At 35.4% G+C, this 24,571-nt stretch overlaps 1 pseudogene; it reads right to left on the reverse strand.

Moving 5' to 3' along the window:
• Positions 1 to 461: 461 nt before the first annotated feature.
• LOC131875385 (uncharacterized) lies at positions 462 to 23,690 on the reverse strand (annotated as a pseudogene).
• Between the last annotated feature and the right edge of the window lie 881 nt (positions 23,691 to 24,571).

The following is a 24,571-nucleotide window of genomic DNA, read 5'->3' on the forward strand; positions in this document are numbered from 1 at the left end:
TCAATAGAGAGATTATGCTTATACCAATATTAAAATTTTGCCCCCACCATATTGGTGTTCAACCTACAAATTCTATTTATTTATAATGCGGAGCTTTTGCAAATGTTGACACTTCTCAACCAATGCACCAAGAACTGTTGAAATGAAGCTACGGGTTGAACTTAATTTTCAAAGTTTTCTTGCACAATGGTTTGATAGTATGTGACCTCCAACATAGTTAAGCAATATAAATCAATGATATTTAATGGCTTGCATGAAGCCTTATCAAAATTTTAAGCAACTCTATTGATCGTCAATATATTGTTGCAGACTGCTACAAGTTTCCACACTTCACTGCAAATCTAAACATGGAGAGAAAATGCCATCTCAAGGCTTTGAAAAAATTTTCCAATAGAACTCACATAATTGCATCCAACACCCACAAAACTTTGCTGCAAATAAGAAAACAAAAGGCAATCTATTTAAAAATCTAAATACAACTTCCACTGCTCTATTGATCTTGTTTTTAACTCTTTTGCTAATTTCAGTAAGTGATTGGTATCCACATATGGATAATGTTGAAGTAGCTTAAGATTCATTATAAAACCACCAGCCAACAAGCGACTTCTTATGAAAAATGGCATATCACAACACTTCAACATTATGATAAGATGTCGCTTGTTGGCTGGTGGTTATACAATGAATCTTTAAGCTACAAGTCTTCATCATGTCTCTTAAGGAGTGTGGTCGAATTTGCAATTGTAGAATGTATGTCCACGACACTGTTATCCAATTGTTGACAAAAGTGATCTCGAAAGTCATTTAGCAAGTCAACAAAGAAAAAATATGTGTCAACTTCTATATTCACTACATTGGACTCATCCAGATCTATTTTGAATACATAGAACAATGGAGCTACAACTTCATTCATCTCTTGTGTTGAAAATGTTAGCTAGTTTGGATACCTGATTATCGAATTTTAATGTTGTCAAATGACAATTAAAATTCATGTGTATTATCTCAATTAAATTTTTTATTGTGTTGGACCCAAATGTAATGTGGGAAGCAATTAATTATGTTATTGGGTTGGACCCAAATGTAACATGGAAAGGCAATTCAATGACTATTGGGCTGGACCCAAATATCTAATGTGGGAAATGTATAATGACAATACAACATTATTTAATTGTCATGCAAGCCAACTTGAGGATGATTGGCACAAAAAGGGTGATATATAAACCACTTCAAAATGAAGTCATTTACAAACAATCATTTATCAAATGCTATCTGCTCTCCTAGCAACAATTCCCTCTCATGTGAACTTGTATAAGGCGATTGTGCAAAAACTCTTCAAGGTTGAATGTGGCAAAGTTGTCAAAGTTCTTCATAAGGCTCTTGAGCAAATCTGATCTGGAGATCTGCTCCTCCTCCTTATCATCTGCTATTAATAAAGGGTTGCATTCATCACTGATATCTTGAACAACAATCTGAGATAAGTCATTGCCTTGTAAACTGTCTATATTTGAGATAATACATATCACATTTAAAGGCTAGGTTTTTCACCTCTAAGAGGGAGGCTTTCCTAGGCTATTGGTGTCTTGTGTCTTGTGTTTTATTGTTGTTATTGTTTATTCACAAGCTGATTATAATCTAATTGGTTAAATTAACATTTGATTGCTTAAAATTAACACCTTGCACATATCTAATTCTCAGGTTAAGTTTTGCAAAAATGAGCAATATATCTTTCAATAATTCCTGATTTGAAATTGCCGAATTAGAATCTCTAAAAAAATGCACATCTGGATGTGTACGTTTCACATCATGTTTTGTATCCTAGAAGAACTGATTACAGATATTGCTTTGGATGTGTACATTTCACATCATTCTTTGTATCCTGGAAGAACTGATTACAGATACTGCTTTTCCCAAGACTCAGTGGATGTTCTTCATGGGTGATTTAAAGTCTTCTAAGAATTCCACTTCCATCCTTCTTGTTACTTTTCAAGGATTAACAAGAAGCTCCTCCATGGCATGATTTTCTCAAATTTAAGCGCTGAAGATCAAACCCTAAGACCATCAAATACTTTGCATGCATGCTTCATAATACAAATAGCTCGAAATGTGATATAAAAACTAGACAAACAAATAAGAAAAGTCAATAAATTTTGCCTTTTTGAAAAAGATAGCTCCTCGCTAGCCCTCAAGCTTATTTTGGCTTGATTATAATTTGTTGATGATTTAAATAATATAACATTAATACAAAATTTATCTAGGGCTGATAAATCATATAACCCAAATACCAAAAACTTTTCCATATAAGTGAACTGAAACTGGAGGCCATAAACACTGCAAAGATTTAACATTAATCACACTGAAGCCTGTAATTTAGTCTCTCACCAATCTGGAAGAATTAAATCTTACAACCCCATATGGGAGTTGGGCCTTTGGCTATCCGACCAAAAAATAAATTCATTTTTAATCAAGAACCTCTCAGATTGCCACAAATCTAGAAGTTGTTGCATTTGGGCTCAAAATATCATCTGGGTTGCTCTAGAATCTTGATATCTGAAACATTTTCCTAGATCATTTTTGACCATTTGATAGTCATAAATACATTGAAACTTAAAAGAAACTAGACAACCATACTACTATATGTCTTGAAAAACTTTCTATCAAACGGTTTTGGAAGAAAATCAGCAGGTTGCAAGATTTCAATCTTCAATGTCGAGGTCTTGGATAAATGCAACAGGGATCAAACCTAGACTCTATCATCGGAAAGTGAATAGGCACTAAAACTTGCCAAATTAAAGATACCAACAAATCATTCCAAAACCTTGACATTTACACCTCTTAATTATGAGAGACTGGTTCTTGTGTATCATTATTCATGAATGATGACTCAATGATTTTGATTTATATCATAATTTGGCTTGAAATGAAAAAATTGATGAGATCAAGGGGCTCTATAATGAATGGTTCGTAAGACACAACACTTCTGAACACCTTGCAAACTAAGGTCGGGTCCCATGGAGGGGGGCTTGCTTAAAAATAGAGCTAAGGCTGATGAGAATTTTTAGAAAAATTTTAAATATGGTGGTCCCATGAATGTTGTTGTGCAAACCAGCTTAAAATTTGAACTACTAAATTCAAGGAAGTTTGAGCACAAAAAAGATAAAATTAATTAAATAAATGTCATTTTCCCTCTTCATTTGATTTTGGTGAGAAATGGAATGTGCAAATTATTGACAAGTGGCAAACAAAGTTCCTAAGCTGGTGGGGCAATTTCTAGCACCACCCTTTTTTTATCTGCTTCCTAAAAAGTAGGGGCTCCTTTTTGGGGGGGAAAGATTCTAAATAATCCTGTAGAGGAAAAAAAATTGCTCATGGGACCATTTTTTCCTTCAAAATAGAGCCTAAGCCCCTCCCATGGGACCCCAGCTTAAGTGGGCTTAATCTTGGAGAAAATGGAGTAGTACTGGAATGAGCAACCTTTCAAGAAGGCCCAATATTTCACCTCTGTGAGTATCACCTAGATGCAATGAGTGCTAAGCGTACCATTCATTCTCATGAGAGATGGCTTATTGTGAGGCACTACTCATGAAACATAAGTCAATGAGTTTGACTCATAAATTACACAATTGAATCATAATTAGCAATATCATAATTTGACTCTCTATGAAAAATATCTCCTACTTATCAACTTATTAGCTTCAGTGACTCTATATAATAAATGATTCAAAAGGCACAACACTTGTGAAGGTTTTGCAAATGGAGTGGCAAGCTAAATGGGTTTAACCTTAGAGGAAACTGTTGGCATATGTGCAGAGTTTGATGACATGATGATATTGTATATTCTCATTGATGTCAATATGTTGAAGTATGAACCGGTATATTGAAGTAAGCAAACTAGCAAGAGAACCGGTATGATGATGTGAACCGGTATATGTGAAAAAGTGAACCGGTATGTTGGTTCAAGTGAAGCGGTATGTTGAAGTGTGAACCGGTATGATGGTATGAACCGGTATATTCAAAGTTTTGTATCGGGGTTTGATTTGATATGACTACCGGCTGGTAGTCTCAGCTTCAGGATTTATGGTTGATGCATTTCAAGTCTGTTTGATTCAACTGACGATATTCTATGATCAGTTAGCATGAAAATGAAGATCAGATCATGTTGCCACGTTAGCCTTGTGCGCGTGAAGGATTTCCTTGAGGATCTTGCATGAAGAAGATTGATCCTATCTACCTCGAGAATGTGCAAAGTCTCAATAAACGGTGGAGAGCGCATGATGGGTTATTTGCTTCCAGAAGCGGCAAAGAACGAACGATGGAGAACGTCTTGAGATTTGTTCAAGATTGTTTTATTCTATGCAATGTGTTTGAATGATCAGGATTGAACCGACTATATTGATAACCTAAATGTTTAGGGTTTAGGGTTTATGCTACCGACCTATCCGTTTCCTATAAGGTCAATGATGATTTACATTGTGAAGTTGTTGGCAAATGTTATGTGTGTATCTAAGTGAAGAGATACTTGATTCTTTCCAGACTGGTGCAATGAGTTGAGATCTGCAGAGTGTGATTGCAGATGTGAAGGAACTAAAGTGGATATTTCTTGGCATTGAGTGTTGTTATTAGATCAGTGTATTACCTGTTGACTTCAAACCATTTCAGCGGTTGAAAAATCCCTTTAACGGGTGGCTTTAACAAGCTTTTTATAAATCCTTTAACAGGGTGACTCAAAATCATTGAGTTCTCAAAATCCTCTTCCAAGGTAACCTTTAACCGGGTGATCCCTAGCAGGATCGGTTCCTAGCAGAACCTATTGTAAAGTCCTTAACCGGACTAGACTCCTAACATAGTGGACTTCAGAAGAGTTCAAGAACAACTTGTGGGTATTCATCCCCACCGTGGTTTTTCCCATTTTGGTTTCCATGTGAAAAATCAGTGTGTTATGTGTGATGTTTTTTCATGTGATGTCTTAGTGTTTTCTGTTAAGTGGTAAACCATGTTGATCCAGTAGTCATTATATTTCTGATGATGTATTACTTGTCTAAGCATATGGGTGAAGTGGAAATGAGATATTAGGTTGTGTGAAGATCTAAGTGTTACCAGTTTATGTGTTTCACAGTCTTATTGTGTTTTACCGGTAGTGCCTTGATTTAGATAGGTGATGTTGTTTACCAATTAGTGCAGTCTTTGCAGTCAAAGTGGTTTAAGGAAGTTTTTGTCTATACTGATTCAACCCCCCCCCCCCACCCCTCAGTATTTGTTGAGTATATATGGGTAAGTGCACAAAGATGGTGGTCAAAAAGGGGGTATAAGTGGACACTTTTTTTCTGAAATCGGGTGAACCTGAACTTGGAGGCAAAATTTGAAAGTCATCCACTCAAGATATGAAGATAATCAAAGAACAAATATTGTAGTACTCTGAATCTGGTTTCCAAACTACTGAAATTTTTCAAAATTGGATAAGATTAAGGGGGTCAAATCCTTCGCGCACGAAAAATTGACCCTGATTTCATCTAAAAAACATAACATAGTGTCTCACGTGTGCATCAAAAAAGTCATAGTTAGATTTAGTATTTTGACAAATCCTTTGGCAGAAAGATATTTAAGAGTGAGCACTAGAAGATGTGTAGTTTTTGTAATTTTTTGTTGAGTATGTTTTTTTTAATGATTTTTCCAATCGAGCACATCCTTAAAATTAGGTACATGTTCGTGCGTGAAGCATAAGTTGCACTAAACAAATCGAAAATACAATTTTTTTTAAAAAAAATTGTAAATAATCAAGTGCACTACAATAATATATAAATTTTTTTAAATTTGGATAAGTATATCAAAAGTTATTCAAAAAATGGTGCACCTATGTCTGTGAGAACTATGGAGACACTGGTAAAATAAATTCAATAATAATATGGTATTGTTGTTCAAATTGAAAAAGAATTATATGGTTAGAAAGCTCAGAAGATGGGTAAAAATATGGTGGAAATTTTAGAAATACCCACTTGTTGAAGTGTAAACCTAATGATGACAAAGTCGATAAACCAAGTTGATAAAATGAAACACGTCAAAAATGGGAGAAATGGAGGGAAATCAAACTTCCAAACCATAGCTTTGTCATCCAGGCCTATTTCCAAGCCTAAACAGTCAAAAGCGCGTATGGGGTACTTATGGTTTAAAAAGTGCGTATGGGTTACTTATAGTGTAAGCGGCACTTACGCGCTTGTTTCCCTATAAACAGTGCGTACATGCTAACTTTACTATAAACGGCATGTACGCGCTATTGTATAATATGATATTCTATATATAACATGTGTATATACATATAATATATGTAATATATAATATGTGTATAATATGATATTGTATATATAATATGTTTATATACATATAATATATGTATATATATAATATGTGTAATATGATATTGTATATATAATATGTTTATATACATATAATATGTATATATATAATATATTAAACATATATATACACATGTAAGTGTATTGTCTCCCCCTCTCAAATGCATACAAGGTGCCTCTCTCTCTCTCTCTCTCTCTCTCTCTCTCTCTCTCTCTCTCTCTCTCTCTCTCTCTCTCTCTCTCTCCATACCCCATCCCTCTTTCTCTTCTTCTCTCCCTCCCTCCCTCCATACCCCACTACAACTGTGTCTGCACTTCTATAGAAGTAAGTGAATTTATTTCTTGTCTGCAACTTCCTCTTTGATTTTTATCATGTATGCTCTCTTAAGAAAATTGACTGATGGATTTGTGTGTGTATATTGAATAGGAGGAATAGGGTTTGAAATTGAACCACGGGTGTATTACTGTGACAAACAAGGAAACCTGTAGCAATATTCTTCTCAAATGTGTTTTTAATGAGCAAAGTAGATGTGGAAAATAATGTCAACAAAGCAACATGATGAGTCAAAGTACCTACAATATGTTTTTCAGAAGGAAACAACAGGTAGGAAGAGAAAGAGGGAGAGTAACACAAATGATGTCATGTAGAATGATAGTGGTGAGTATGCGAGAGTTCCCATGTTGTTACACAATGCCTGTCACCTAAAGAAATTAAAGTTTGTTGTATGCATGGCAGTGGTAGTATATGATGATCATCACTTGTTAAATAGCTTGGAACGGTACATTCCCATGAAAGAAATCAAGTATGTAATTCTTATAGTCACAATCAAGATCGGTCTTATAACCTTGCAAATTGAATAGCATCATATGTTTTAGAACTTAGGCAGTACTCTTAGGGTTAGGTCAAGCTCTTACACTTGTTTTTAGCGAAGCCTTGTTGTTTGTTCGCTTGGAGTCTCAATGATTGATGGATTTGTGTGTGTATATTGAATAAGAGGAATAGGGTTTGAAATTGAACCATGGGTGTATTACCGTGACAAACAAGGAAACCTGTAGCAATATTCTTCTCGAATGTGTTTTTAATGAGCAGATCAGATGTGGGAAATAGTGTCAACAAAGCAACATGATGAGTCAGAGTACCTGCAATATGTTTTTCAGAAGGAAACAATAGGTAGGAAGAGAAAGAGGGAGAGTAACACAGATGATGTCCTGTAGAATGATAGTGGTGGGTATGCAAGAGTTCCCATGTTGTTACACAACACCTGTCACCTAAAGAAATAAAAGTTTGTTGTATGCACGACAGTGGTAGTATATGAAGATCATCACTTGTCAAACAGCTTGGAATGATACATATAATCCAGTTTCAGAGCTTTATTTATTACAGGCTTCTATTTTGTACTTTGAATTGTTCAAACTATATAGGTTGCCAATATAGGAAATAAGGGACTATGGTGCACGGGCACTTAGCAATTTTTGTTGAGTTTGTTTCCAGGATTGTGGAATCATGTTTTTATTTTTGTAATAAGTCCAAGAGGCCATTGATTGTGTGCTCAAATGATTGTAAGGGCCCTAAGAGTCTTTGTTTGGCCATTGTTGGCATATGAACTCTTAAGGGTGCCAGGTAGAGCACTTAATAGGATAAGTTTTTTTTGGTTAATGTAGGTTAGCTAATGTTGTTTTGAGTTTGTTAAGGTCATATGAGTCATTTGAAAGTAAACAAGTTTGGGTTTGAGAAAATTTGCTCACCTATGCAACAAATTGCAAAATTTGCAAAAGTTGCAAAAGTTGCAAAAGGTGCAAAAGTTGCAAAAGTTGCAAAAGGTGCAAAACTTGTAAAAGTTGCTCACAACAACTTTGCAACATTTTCAGACACCAATGGTTAGTTGGTTGACACAATTAATAAAGGATATTTCCTGCACATATTATTAATGCAATTTTTTCTTTCCTTTAATTCTCAAAATATGAAAAACTAACTGTCATCTTTTTTGGGAAAACAAACATTCAATCCAACAATCGTCAGGTCACAAAGAAACTATCGGACTAATGGCTTAATGTTTCCAAACTGATAAGAAGTTTATAACTACCACCCATTGACACTAAGGTCATAACACAACCAAGGCCCAAATTACACATAAACTGCATTGACCATGAATACGTTGCATTCAATGTAAGAGGCACAATGCCTGTTTTGTTCAAGCAAACAAGAAGTAAACCAAAATCAAAGAACAAATGCTAAAAATAGAAGAGAGGGATGGAGATGCCCTTGCATCAGACTCCCTAGGAAGAAAGAAAATCATGAGCTACTACTCATGAAGTATTCCATAAAATGACCCAACTTAAGCATGTCAAACTCAATCAGCTAAGAGGCATCCTCAAGAGAATGATCTTTCCATTTGACCAAGTAGAAAAAGTATTCATGCTGGCAGGTTTTCTTTAACAGTTGTTTATCCAAAATACAATCTATACTTTACGAAGGGAAAGAATTTATTTGTAGTTCCTGAGGGACTAATTTGTTTGCATCTATCATACCTTCATTCACACTCCCTTTATAGGGATATAAATCTACTATATTGAAGATGGGAGAGATGCCCAAATCTGAAGACAAAGCTATCTCATAATCATTGGTAAAAATAATTCCTAGTATTCAACAAGGACCAACCTTCTTCATGTGAAGTTTATTGTACATCCCAGTAGGAAACCTCTCCTTTTGAACATGATCCAAGACAAGGTCTCCAACCTGAAAAATGAATTTCTCTCTATTTCTTGTCAATATGTTATTTATACCACTAATTTCTTATTTCAATGTTCATATTCATTGCTTCCTGTAGATCATGGATGGCTATAGAAAAATCTTCACCATTTGTAGTGTGTTTCTCCATCCCACCATGATCTCTAAGTTCAAACATATCCTATAGGTGCATTATATATAAAATATATAATGAACCAAACCTTGTACTTTTGTTTGGAGAATCACTATAAGTGAACTATGTTTGTTCTAATACTAGATCCTAACTACCAGGTGTTTTCCCATCAAGACGCCTTAGCATATTACCAAGACTCTTGTTTACAACCCCAGTTTGACAATCCATTTGTGGATTCTAAGTAGAACTGAAACACAAATTAGTTTCCAACCTCTTCCAATGTGTCCTCCAAAAATGTCCCACAAACTTTGAATTGTGATCGAATACTATACTTGTTCTATCCAAAAACAAATGGTATGCACAACTTGTTATCCTTGAACAACAAGCCCTCCTATGGCATATAATCTATCTATGGTCCTCTATCTCTACTGATAGGACTAATGTAATCTTTGAATGCTTCCTTCAAATTGGCATCATCTTCCCACAACTCCTTCAATCTTTCAAAACCAACTATATTCGTTTGTATTTCTTGCAACAATAAATTCTTCCTTCTTAATGCATCATCAACCCTATTTATTTTCCCAATTTTATGGTTCAATACAAAGTTAAATTTTTTAAGATATTCTATCCATTTAGCATGCCTTTGATTTAACTTATGCTGAATATTTATGAATTGTAAAGCATGATTATCAGTATACACCACAAATCATATAGGAAACAAGTAATGTCTCCATTTCTTCAATGATTGTACCAAGGCATAAAAGTCAATATCACAAGATGAATACTTTGTCTTAGCCTCATTCAACTTTTCCCTAAGTAAGCCACTGGTTTCCATTCTTTACTGAGAACAACCCCAATAGCTAAACCACTAGAATCACACTCAACTTGAAACACTTTATCAAAATCAGGTAAAACAAGGATAGGCTTCTCAATAACCTTTTTTTTAAGAAATATAAAACTTTCTTTAGCACTTTTATTCCATCCAAATGGTCTTTTACTTCTCCTAATAGTTTCAATAATTGGAGCAACAACATGACTAAAATTCCTTATAAATTTATGATAAAAAATAGCAAGAACATGAAAAATCCTTACCTCCATTGCACTTCTTGGTGTAGGAAAATCAAGAATGGCCTAGACCTTTTCTTCACCAATTTTTAAGCCATCTTTGGATACCTTAAATCCCAAGTAGATTAGTTCAGTCTCCAAAAAACATACAATTCTTGATGTTGATCTGCAATTTCTCCTCATGCAATCTCCTTATTACCATCCTCAAATGCTCCGGTCTATGTTCCTCCTTTAATCTACTAAAAACCAAAATATGATCATCCAAATATACGATCACAAACTTCCCAAGGAAAAATTTCAATACCTTATTCAACAGTCTCATAAAAGTAGTAGGTGTATTAGAGAGTCCAAATGACATGACCAACCACTCGTAAAGACCATCATTAGTCTTAAATGTTGTCTTCCACTCATCTCCAGATCTGATCCTAATATAATGGTAACCACTTTTAAAATCCATTTTGGAAATTTACATAGAGCCACTCAAACAATCCATTGTATCCTCAATTTGAGGAATAAGAATTCTATATCTAATTTTTATCTTACTAATAGCCCTAAAATTTGTGCGCATTCACCACTCAGCTTCCTTTTTTGGTACTAAAATGGTAGGAACAACACAAGGGCTAAGACTTTCCCTTATCAAACCTTTCTGAAGTAGCTCTTCAACTTTCCTTCTAATCTCCTCATTCTCCTTAGGTGTTAACTTATATTGAGCCTTATTTGGAAGGATAGCCTCGGGAATCAGATCCATGTGATGACTTATGCTTCTAATAGGTGGCAATGCATCCAGCAACTCTATTGCAACAATGTCTTTGTACTTCTCCAAAATGGACCTTGTATTTCTTGAGGTAATTCTTCCAATCTTGTTGAAGTAAGGACAAGCTTGGGCTTAAGTACCAAAGCACGAGTAAAATCTTTTTCCTTCATGGCCTAAATGAATTCATTTCCACTCACCAACATAACTTTCCTACTACTACAACCACTATTGTCTCCTTCTTTCTCTTGGAGAGGCATTAAGATATGTTTAACTCCATCCTTCTCTATGGTATAAGTGTTCTCACTTCTTTCATGCACCGCTTTCCTATCAAATTACGATGATCTTCTGAGAAATACATGGCACACATCAATGGCCATTATATCACATAATACACTATATTTATAACCACCAATCTGAAAATGAACACAAGCCTACTGACTTATCGGCAATTGATGCCCTTTCTACAACCATGACACCTTTTACTAGCTATGCCCATATTGGTTGCTCTTGAAGCATTTCCCATTGAACTCTCTTCCTTTACCTTATGAACCTCATCTTCCATATGATCTTCCTTTATTTTGATATCGTCCTCTATCATTACTAGCTACTCTACTACAATGGTGGGTGTTACCAACAATAATATTTAAGTCGCGTCGCCTTAACTAGCAAGGAAAGGAAAGGGCGAAAAAGGCAAGTAACAAAAAACCAATTTTGGGATTACTCGTCATTAAGAGACAAGTCCTTCAAAATAATGGCATGAGCCTACATCAAGATTTCATGCAAGTGGATTCAAATTTTGAAATCATTAGCATACGCACCCATCCCTGCCAACTTGTTTGTCGCACAGTTGCCTTCCTGTCTCACATGGCAAAACCTGATGTCTCCTCATGAAGTAAGGAGAGAATTAGACTTGGCAATGAGATGGTTGGATTTCCAATCCAATTTTGTTGCCCCTTTGAGCATCATGATGGTGTTTCTAGAGTCACCTTCAACAATGATGTGTTTAAGTCCCTTATTCCTAGCTGTGATCAACCAATGGTAAATAGTTGTCACTTCAGCCATGCTTGAAGTTTGAATTCTATAATCTTCCACATAGTCAAGGATGAGGCTACCACATGAGTCTCAAATCACTCCACCCCCTCCCACTTGACCGGGTTGCCCCTAGATGACCCATCAAAATTCAGCTTCAACCAAACAATAGCGGGAAGGTCCATGATCTAATCCAAAAGTTAATGTACTAAACATACATAATTAAATTCTAATAAAATATTTATTTAATTAAAATTAAAATTAAAACTCCAAATCCCCTTAAAAACCTTTAATCAAAATTAATTATTTTTAATAAATAAAACTCAAAATATTACATCTAATTGCCGAGCATGATTAATACTAATGTAGTTTTTGAATAATGCCTTTTCATTGTCCACTTCATAAATCAATGTGCCAAACACTATTCGAGAAAAATTCGAAGTTAGTACATCACGTAAAAACCATGAGTTAGTTCGGTCACAAAAAGACCCTACTAAATATATCATTTTTCAGTATGGAGAATGTCTTATGAATGAAGGAAAAGTTTTAAATCTCATTAAAAATATATCATTTTTAACATTATCTGACAACTGGCTCATCTGGTATTTTACAATTTCATGTACTCTCTCATCTTTTGTACTAATATAAAGAGCATAAATAAAGTTTTTAGGCTTAGAAGGTTAAATGGGCTCTCGAAAGGGAAATGCCTAAACTAGCTCAGCTTAATCAAAACCCATTACATTTTAAAGCTTCACTTAGCTTACGAGTATGTTCAGTAAACAGGGTTTACAATGTAGTTGAATATTTTCTCTCTGTCTCGATATAATTTTCTGTTGTTTTACCCTTTCCTTGCTTGTTTAAAATATAAATGAGTTATATTTGTAACAGTTTCTCTCTTTTTATTTCCCTAAAAATTAGAGGTCTGCGCTCAAGACTAGACCATTATCTCAAAGTGAGTCTTGTCTTGAATATTTCTCTTAGCTTGAATATTTCTTCAAATCTCTAATATTTATAGACAGTGCAAAAGTCTTGGTTTAATTTGAATATATACTACTTTGCAGATATGAGGACCGAGAGAAAATCAACTCGATCGAACTGGCTATTTGTCCAATTTCACTTCAATTCTCAATGCACAAAAACCCAATCATATGAATTTTGTTATATTTTTGTAAATAACACATCATTATAAAATGCAATGAAGAAAGTTGAATTATACTACTTTAATAGACATAAAAAAAAATCTACCCATTTTTTAAATGATTAAACAACTCTTACATATTTTTAAATATAATATTATATCTTTCATGTCTTAATATCTAATATTCAATAATATCTATTAACAAAAGAATGTCATAACCAATTAAAAGTATCATTAAATACATTCAAAATATGTAATTGATGAAAGAAAAGAATAGTGAATAACTCACACAAAATTTGGTTTAGATTGACCATACTAACACCTCAAGTTTTCTTGCATTCACTTTACCAAAACCCATATCTAAAATGTCATTGACGTAAAATTTATAAACACAAAACAAAGTTTGCTTAGGAAAGAAAGCAACGTATTCAAAATCGGTTCAGATGGTAAATGAAATATAGCTTTAAAAATTTAGGAATGAACTTAAATAGGGTAAAAGGGATGGCCTCATCCACAATATTAAACTATTTACTATTTACATTTTGCTTGCCTTTTTTTTTCATAATTTAGCTATTTCATTACATTTAGAAGTCGTCTGAACATAATAATGTGGAAATAAAAATCTTTAAATATTGATTAAATATTAAAAAAATTAAAATATTATTATATTTTTAATAATTTATAGTATTATATTAATTATATTTATAATCTTATATATATATATGAAGGGGTAAAAACTTTATTAAGAATTAGAAAAGAGTACTACAATCACAACTAGGGGACCCAGCCCCAAAAACTTAAGAATCAAAACTATAAATCCAAGAACAAAACCAACTATCTTCCAGATTCCTATCCTCCTCAAGGAGTTGATCCAAATCCTGACGTAACTCAAGGACATCTGCATCCAATCCTCAATCTTCCAGCCATCATCATGCTCGGAAGCCAATTTGGCCAAACAGTCAGCTACTTGATTCCACTCCCTCAGAATATGAACAAATGAAACCTCCTCCATTTAGCAACTAACCTGAAGAACTCGCTGAACAACCAAGGCTAACTGCCAATTAATATCAGACCTTATCTTAATCAACAAGTTAATCAAGATCTAAGAATTAGCCTCACAAATAACCCTTCGCCATCCCAAGGCACAAGCCCTCTCTACATCATAAAGAATTGCCAAACCCTCCATGAGATTAACAATCTTCTCCCCCTCATGAACTGAGAAAATATATATCATCAAACCCTCTACATCCCTAGCAGCCCCACCAATCCTAGCAGGTCTAGGGTTGCCTCTAGAAGAACCATCAGTGTTGATTCTCAAAACACCAGCTGGAGGAGGTAGTCACCGACCCATCCTCTGCACTCTCCTGTACCCAATCTTGTATCTCTTGAAACCTCCATAAAATGACTAAATCCCTTGTAGACCAAGTCTTTCCATCAACTGTGCATCCCCTTTCCCCAAGGGGAAAACCACTTCACTCTTAGGTGCAACCATCTCTTGTATCATACCTAACATGCACATCCACTCTTGCTGACCTATCAAATTCACACCATAAAATATCCTAGGATTTCGCTCCAACCAAATTTGCCATAGAAGAAAAGTAGGTCCAACATACCAGACATCCTACAAAAAGGAGGTCATCAAGGGGGGCCTTCCCATACTATCCCAGAACTCCACCAAAGAGGAAGCATGAACACAAGGTTGTCTCCAAACTTCCCACCACCAATGCCAAAGTTGCATAACAAAGGAGCACCTGATGGACAAGTGCAAGGAATCTTCCTCGTCTTTCCTACATAGAACACAAATAGAAGGCCCTTGAAAACCATGTTTACGTATATTATCCCAAGTCAAGCAACTATTCCAAGCCAAAGTCTAGACAGAAATTAGATTTTGACCACAAGATCTTATTCCACACCCTCTTCCACCAATTAACCTCTGCCCTAGCTAGCTTTTGAGCCAATAACCCCTGATAACCAGAAGCAACAAAGTAGATCCTCTTAGAATTATGGGTCCATGCCTGAATGTCTTCTTCCGGGAGAGAACTACAATGCCTACTACACAAAATCTTGTGAAGCTCAACACTCTCCTCTTGCATTCCCATATCTAGCCACTTAGCGAGATCCTTCCAACAAGCCCTCACCAAATAGTCATAAAAGGAGAAGGACTTGAATTCACTCACCCTATCCCAACCAGCTACAAGAAATCTTTAGCGCAAAGGAATCAAGTGAGGAAACTGTGAGGTAAGAGGAGGGAAACCATCCCAAGAATCTGACCAAAAAAGGGCTTCAGTACCCCACCTACAGATCCAAATAAACCATCCTTGATGAGGTTTTCACGCTTCTACAAAGTATTCCAAATCACCAAACCTTTCCCCACAAGAGGGTATCTAGGAATATCATAATGAGGAGCTCCAGGAAAATATTTATGAGCAATTATTCTAGCCCACAAATGATCTTGCTCCACACACCATCTCCAGAAAAGCTTAGCAAACACAACTTCTCTGAACAATGTTGATTGACTGAGCCCCAACCCTCCATATTGCTTTGGACTGCACACATCTTCCCACATTACCAAGATCCACTTGGAGGACCCCAATCATCCTCCCCATAAAAACTCTCTCTCCAAAGAATCCAACTCCTTAAGGAACCCCACCAGAGCCACCTAAAGCATACACCTATAAGTAGGGAGATTCTTCGCAATCGGCTTTAGAAGATGAACCCGCCCAGCAAAAGATAGCCATCTATGTGTCCAATGAGTGAATTTCATCCAGAACTTGTCAATAATACCCTGCCAAGAACCCTTGGGAAGACGACCAACAGATATTCAAATACCCAAATAAGTAAAAGGAATGGTCCCAACCTGAAACCTCAATATATTAGCAATTCTTCTCTAGATGGGTACTAGAGTATTGAAGAAAAAAATGGAGGATTTATCCTCATTAATCAATTGTCTTGAAGCCACAAGATATATGTCCACCAACTACCTTAAAGAAGTAGCCTCCCTAGCAGTAGCCATGCCCATCAAGGCAGTATCATCAACAAACTACAAATGAGACTGCAAAAGCAAATCTCCACCCCAGCACCTGAATGATGCCTAACTCAACATTTCTTTTCAACAAATGTCCAAGCCCCTCAACAAGAAGTAGAAATAAGTATGGGCAGAGAGGATCCCCTTAGCGTATACTCCTAGAAGCCCCAAAAAAGATCATAGTGGTCTCCATTTATCAACACTGAGAAGGACACTAAAGTAAAACAACTCATGACCCATTGGATCCACTCCTCACAAAACCAAAAAGCAACCAAGATCTTACGCAGGAAGGACCATTTAACTCTGTCATAAGCTTTATCCATATCCAACTTTATGAACATCATCTTCTTGTGGGAGCTAGCCATGGAATGAATAGTCTCTGTAGCAATAACAACTCCATCCAGAATTTTTCGACCCTCAACAAATCCACTATGTTCCTTTGAGATTAACCCCTTAAGCCACTTCTTCAACCTCTCAGCCATTAATTTTGAAATAATTTCATATGTCACATTGCAAAGGGAAATAGGTTGAAACCAAGTTAGCCTATTCGCCCTTTCACACTTGGGAATGAGAGCAATGAAAGTAGAATTAAAAGCTCTTAACATCTATTTTCTCTTCTCAAACTCCTGGACAACCACCAAAAGATCCAACTTTATAATTTCCCAGAATTCTTGAAAAAAACTCTATCAAGAAACCATCAAACCAGGAGCTTTCCCTCTCTTAATCTGAAACACAATCCCCTCCAGCTCATCAAGAGAAATCTCTCTCATTAGATACTCAATTCTTATTAAGTTCTGATTAAGTTCTGATTAATTTTTTATAATTTCCCAAAATTCTTGAAAAAAACTCTATCAAGAAACCATCAAACCAAGAGCTTTCCCTCTCTTAATCTGAAACACAATCCCCTCTAGCTCATCAAGAGAAATCTCTCTCATTAGATACTCAATTCTAATTTAATTCTAATTAAGTTTTGATTTTTTTTTTTTTGTGTGCATGTAGGTACATCTTGTAACTGCTTTTAATGGTGGAGATCTAATTTATCTAGATCGCTTTTGAAACTACGGAGATCTAATTTATCTAGATTGCTTTTGAAACTATGAAGATCTAATTTATCTAGATCGCTTTTGAAACTGCTTTTAATACATCTTAGATTGGATCAAACTTATATAATACTTTAGATTTCAGAATATTGGGTTCTTTAATATATAGATTTAAGACACGCATACATGTTCTAATGTACATGCATGATGCCTTAGGATCACATAATATGACCCCTTGGGACACCTTGTGATCCTATGGGGTCATAAATGTACATGGTCCTAGAAGGGGTTGAATGCATGAGTTAGAGTGCATGCACATGTGTGACAGGCCTTTAGGACCACATTGTGTCCTAAGGGGTCATATGTGATCCTAAGGGGTCACGCATGTGTTCTAACACATGCATGACCCCTTAGGACCATATATGAGCCCTTTTAACATCCTATACTTAGTGTATACAATATACCCTAACTACTAAGATGTTAAAAGGGCTCATATGTGGTCCTAAGGGGTCACACATGTGTTCTAACACATGTGTGACCCCTTAGGACAACATATGACCCCTTAGAACACAATGTGGTCCTAGTAAAGGCACGTCACACACATGCACATGTTCTAACTCTTGGTATAATATGGACATGGCTTAAAATGGGATGCAGGCCTAATTCGGACATGTGGCAAGAAACGGGGTCAAACTAAATTATAGGACACATGTGGCTTAAAAGGGGAATGAAATTGAAAATAGGAGATGGCTTAAGGGGATATGTGCATGTGTTCTAGAATGTACATGTGTGACCCCTTAGGACCACATATGATCCAGGCTTAGAACACAATGTGGTCCTAAAGGCCCATCACACACATGCATGTATTCTCACTCATGGTATAATATGGACATGGCTTAAAAGGGGATGCAAGCCTAATTGGGACATGTGGAAAGAAAGGGGATCAAACTAAATTGTAGGACATGTGGCTTAAAAGGGGAATGAATTTGAAAGTACATGTGTGACCCCTTAGGACCACATATGACCCCTTAGGGTAACTATGTGATCCTATGGGGTTATACACATATACATGGTCCTATAAGGGGTTGAACGCATGAGTTAGTTCACGTGTGCATGTGTGACAACCCTTTAGGACAACATTGTGTTCTAAGGGACCATCAATTATTCCCCAACTACTAGGATGGTAAAAGGGCTCATATGTGGTCCTAAGGGGTCACGCATGTGTTCTAACAAATGCGTGACCCCTTAGGATCACATATATGACCCCTTAGAACACAATGTGGTCCTAAAGGCCCATCATAGATGCACGCATTCTAACTCATGTGTTCAACCCCTTAGAACCATGTACATGTATGACCCCATAGGATCGTGCATAGTGTCCTAAGGGGTCATGTATGTGGTCCTAAGGGGTCACACATGTACTTTATAATGTGCATGTGAAACCCCTTAGGACCACATACATGACCCCTTTGGACACTATTCTTGATCGTATGGGGTCATATATGGTCGTAAGGGGTTGAACACGTGTTACAACACATATGTACATGACCCTTTAGGGCCACATATTCAATGAGCCCTTGGGATACTAGGATGTTAAAAGGGCCATATGTGGTGGACTAAGGGGTCACGCATGTGTTAAAACACGAGTGACCCCTTATGACCAAATATGATCCCTTAGGATATGATGTGATCCTATGTGGTCATAGGGGGTATGTTGTATACACTAGATGTTAAAAGGGGCCATATGTGGTCATAAGGGGTCACGTGCATACATGTTAAAAAGCACATGCATGACCCCTTAGGACCAAATATGACCCATTAGGACATGATGTAATCCTATGGGATCATATGTGGTCCTAAGCGGTCATGCATTTGTTAGAACACATGTGTGACCCCTTATGACTACATATGACCCCTTACAATCCATTGTGCTCCTACATGGTCATATATTAGTTCATATGGGTCAAATGGTCATGTATGTCATCCTATAAGTTTTGGTTTTTCAACATTTTCATTTTATTTTGAAAAAAGGTTTTAGTTTTACTTTTTCTACATTTTAGTTAAATTTCTATGTTTTGGTTTTTGCTTTGGTAAATTTTAACAATGTTTTAGTTTCGTTTTTGTTGTAATTTTTTGGTTTTGGTTTTCATTTTGATTTTGTATTAAATATTTTGGTTTTGATTTTTTGGGGGGTTTTGGTTTCGTTTCAAGGTTTTCAACATTTTTATTAAATTTATTCATCAACCATGAAAAAATAATTTTATTAAAAAAATAGTATTATTAAAACCTAGATTAACATTTTTAAAAAATCCCAATCTAATCAATTCATAAAAACAAATCATTATCAATAATTTAAAAAATAAATTTCAAACTAAATTTAACTAATTTTGAAACTAATAAACAAATTTTTAAACTAAAAACATTCTTTTCTAATGAAAAAATAATTAATATTAAACTAAAAATCTATTTTTTTAAGAAAAAAATTTAATTTTTAAACTAAAAATTTAATTTAAATATGAATTATTGAAAAAAAGGGGTGTTGAGCGTACCTGGAAGACTTGCAAGAGGCTTGCTGGCACCTTCTAGGGAGGGCTCCACTCCTTCAATCGGGATCCCATATGGCAAAAATAACCCCACTACGTGTTTAAAAAAAATTATATATTTGAAATGGGATATCGTGTTGAAATGAAACGGGATCCCATTTCATTTCAACATGGATCCATGTTTCATTTCAACATGGGATCTCGTTTGGGGTTCTAGGCTCAGGATCCCGTTTGGTTTTCAACTTGGGATCCCATGCGTAGGCGAGATCCCAATTCGTCTCCTATTGACTCTGGTTGATTTCCACTTTTTACTAAGTCTAAAACTTCCATATTAAGTGGCCACAACTTCTTTCACTTACCCTAAATAAAGATTCCAATACAGTAAATGGCATGTGAATTAGAGTTCCCTAGGTCAAGTTATGAAAAGATTAGTGAACAATGGTAGATTAGGGTTTTAGAGAAACATACCTATAAATAGTTAAATGTCCACCATTTTCTTGTCTTATTCACTTTTTCAATATCAAGTGTAGAGGGGTCCACATGAGTCAAGATGCCAAGTAGACAAGCACTTCAACCCACAAGGATGGAGGCCCTAAGGCGGGCTCTTAAGGAGGGTGGCCAAACACATGAGGTACGACATCCAACTCTGATTTGTATTGAATTTTATTTTATTTATTTTTTTTGCATGTAGTCCTAGTTTGACCTATGGCCCCCCTAGGTTGGGCACCATGGTCCCACCTAGGCACCATGGACCCATCTAGATGTCATGGTCTCACCTAGGCACCATGGACCCATATGGGTGTAATTGACACATATATGTTTGTTAAGTAATCATTTATAGAAAATATGTCAAATGAAGGTATGCTAGAAGTAGAATCAACATCAATTAGGTGAACATTAACAAGAATGAGATTTAAAAGAAAATACATGACATTCACATTGAAAGATGGTCAATAGGATTCTTTGGTGGGATTAGAAGGATTATATCCAAGTCCAAATGATGACTCACATGTTTAGTTATCCAAAGGAACTTCGATTCTATGTCAACCATTGCCTCTATATCCACTCTTAGCCAAGATATGGAAATTGGGACCATAAAGAGATGCCATTTTTAAAAGATGGCAAATGAAGGTATGCTAGAAGCATAATCAACATCAATTAGGTGAGGATTAAAAAGAATGAGATTTAAAAGAAAATACATAACGTTCACATTGAAAGATGGTCAATGGGATTCTTTGGTAGGATTAGAAGGATTATATCCAAGTCCAAATGATGGTTTGCATGTGTAGTTATCCAAAAGAACTTCGATTCTATGTCAACCATTTCCTCTTTATCCACTCTTAGCCAATATATGGAAACCGAGACCATAAATAGATGCCACTTTTGAAAGAGATGGTGGAGCCTCATACATCTCAATGCCATAAGAAGAATAACTAGAAGAACTAGAAAATTTAGTTGAAGTAGAAGCAACAATTTGGAAGATGTTGAATTTTTTGTAGAGAAGGAATAGAAAACTTTAAAGGAGATTGAGATGCAAATTTAGTTTGAAAATAACTTTGTAAGTTCTTATCAGTTGCTTCCAAAGTATACATCTCATTTTCTTAAATGAATTTAAGATTTTAATAGAGTTGAAGGGATCACTTGCATAGAATGAATCTGAGGTCTCCCTAGAATACGGTTATATGTGAGGGTATTGAGGATGACATGGATAGGTGTAGGTAAAATAGGACCTATCTTAGCATGCAAGGTTATTGTACCTAGTCATTGTCTACAAATACTATCAAAGACACATATAGAATGAGAATTAGGTTGAATGAGAGAAGAATTGACATTGATATTTTGCTACAAGTCAATGCTACACACATTAAGGCCAGATCCATTATCTACTAGAGTTAATCTTATAGAGATGTATAATATCGCCCTATCGATATTGATTCAAGTTGCTCTAAATTTGTTGCACAAGAACTTCATGAAAAATCTGCAAGAATTTAATCTTCAAAACATCCAATGTTATGTAGACAAATTTCAATTTTAAAACTATAATTGTAGTTTAGAACAAGCTTTGAAAATCATATGAACATTGCCATTAAATCTTCAATAGAAAAAACAATAGAAATTTATCCAATCTCAACAACAAAATTTATAGTCATATTGGAATTATAGGCAATATGAACTTGAAGCACAAAATGAGACACCTATGTGATATCTCCAACTGACAATGGGATTTCATCCACTGCCTCCAAGCTTGAGGGTTTGCATCCTCAAACTTGCTGAAAAGCCCAAGCTTCCCAAAATTTTCCAAGAGAGAACAATAACCAAGCATATCAAAATGATCCTATCCATGTACTTAAATACCACATCCTTGTGACTCTTCACATATCCTCTGCCTGTCTCTTGGAATTCCTCTTTAAAAATAAAGTGACTTTATTTTATAATTTGATGTTGACATAAAGTCACTTAAATCTTCTTTAATAAATAATTAAATTAAAAGTTGTCTTTAAAGTTATTATGTTTTGATAACTTAAAAATTAATTATTTAATTGATTTCCTATCTCCTTAGAAATTGCTTGTCCTCAAGTAATACCAAGATCCCAAACAAATCTGAAAAATGTTTCAACATTCCTACGATGTATCTACATGATACAATTGAACTCAACATCCTTGCCCAATTCTACTAACTGTTGAACAATCCACAAAGAGAAAACCAAACTGCATATGTTTCTTGGATCCCATGGCCAAGTTTTAAATCTATTTTCCTCATTATCTAGAGAAGTCAACTCATTCTTAATTTCTCCTCTGTAACCCAGCATAACAACCATCTGAAAGAAATAAACTAATAATCCCACAAGCTGCAAATCCTCCCTCCAAAGAAGTGGACATCTCATACCATGACGGAATTTGATTCTCGGTATACCACTCTGTCAATCTCTTCCCATTTGGCATCCTAAACATATACAACTCATTAATTTTCGAGTTGAATGAGAAATTATATATACTCCTCACAATACAATCAAGCTAATAAGTACTCCCTTTTTTTTGTAGAGATTAATGCTCACATCTACTTGACATATACCTATCATGCTTACGTTGCTCTACTCTATCAAAACTAAAGTCTAGAAGCTTATTATCATATGAGAACCAGTTTGCAAGCCTACTGTAACAAAAGGCATCAGCACTATTAAAATTGATAATCTTTTTTTTAACAACCTCAAGAATTCATTTTTTGACATCTACTAGTAACAACTTGTCCATCCTCACTTCCCAAATATGAAAATGACTATATTGAGCACTCACCCTCATGCTATCAACTCCCAACTTCACTAAAAAAACTATTGAAGGGAAATAATTCATAATTATAGCTTCATTCATAGCAATTATTTCGTGAAGCAAGTGGCGCTTCCTACCAAGATTACCTACATAGAGCATATCAATCTCCTTATGTTCATCAAAACCAATCAGCATACTATTGTTTGCACTTACATAGACTTCATTATCTTTGTCTTGTTTGAGAATCTTCTCATGCCCGACTTCTTCTAACATTGGAAGATCATTAATCATTTCTGTCCCATGACATAAACCACTATGAAATCTGCCCCTAGAATCTGTTATAACAGCTAATTCGATGTGGCATATTGGAGCATCATAGAAGAATTGGTCACCAAAATTCATGAATTTTTCTTCATACTGGTCCTTTTGTTCTTCAATAACATAAAGTGCCTTATTTGAATAGAGAATGGTGCAAACATTATGCTTACTTTCATTCTCACAAAGGGTATTGATTCCTTCAACAATTTGTATGATCTCCTTGGTCTTAGAATTAAATCCATCTTCCTTGTGAATGGCTGCAATAGAAGTCTGATATCCAACCTTATATAATGAGTAATGAGCCATGCTCAACTGTAGACAAAGCTCGTCCACCTCTCTTTCCTTGTCTTCTCAAACTTGATAGCAAGATCCATGTCCATTAGCAGTTGCAAGTAATCCAATTTCATCTTTTCAAAAGCTTCTTTGATTGTGCCCAACTGAGTGCCAGTGACTCCACTTGCAACTCCCTTGTGTCTCTCCTCAATTTGAGTTTTCCAAGTAAGATTTTTGTATTTGTGAGATGCATCTTCCCTTGTTAATACTTGCATAACTCTCTCCTCTATGAACAATAATTTGTCCTTCAAATCTTGCAATGCTAAAGGGTTTTGTTCAATTTCATCTAAGGTACATGAGCTATCACCCATTAAATTTTCTAATTGGTTATCAATAGTAAAAACATTATCAAACTCAATTGCCTCACTAGATGATAACATGCACTCTTCATAAAGCTCTACTAGGACAACATTGTGATCGTGAGTGGATTTATCAAAGATATTTTTATCTTCGCCTACTTTATCAATAATGGCTTGCAAATCACCAATGAAGAGTTTTGAATACCCCTCACCTATAGATATTGGCTCTTCCTCCACAATATCAGCCTTAGTTGGATGGAAATAATTATCCCTTTTACTTTCATCATGCACAATAATAGGTGTATTCAAATCTATAATTTTTTTTTGCTCCTTGTGAGTCATGATTCCATTCTCATCTGCATCTTTGTCCTCATTAGGTCACTTGGTTGTGATAGGTCGTTCTCCTTATTAACTCCACAATTATGATATGATGTCCAGGCCTCCTGACATGTGAAACAAATCTGCTATATTCTCATTTAGTTCTCACTCTTTTTTGGAGATCCTAAAATCTAAAAACCCAATGAACTTAGCTCCTCTTTAGACAATACTTCCTTG

The sequence above is a fragment of the Cryptomeria japonica genome, chromosome 4 (genome assembly GCF_030272615.1).
Source record: "Cryptomeria japonica chromosome 4, Sugi_1.0, whole genome shotgun sequence".
Taxonomy (NCBI): Eukaryota; Viridiplantae; Streptophyta; class Pinopsida; order Cupressales; family Cupressaceae; genus Cryptomeria; species Cryptomeria japonica.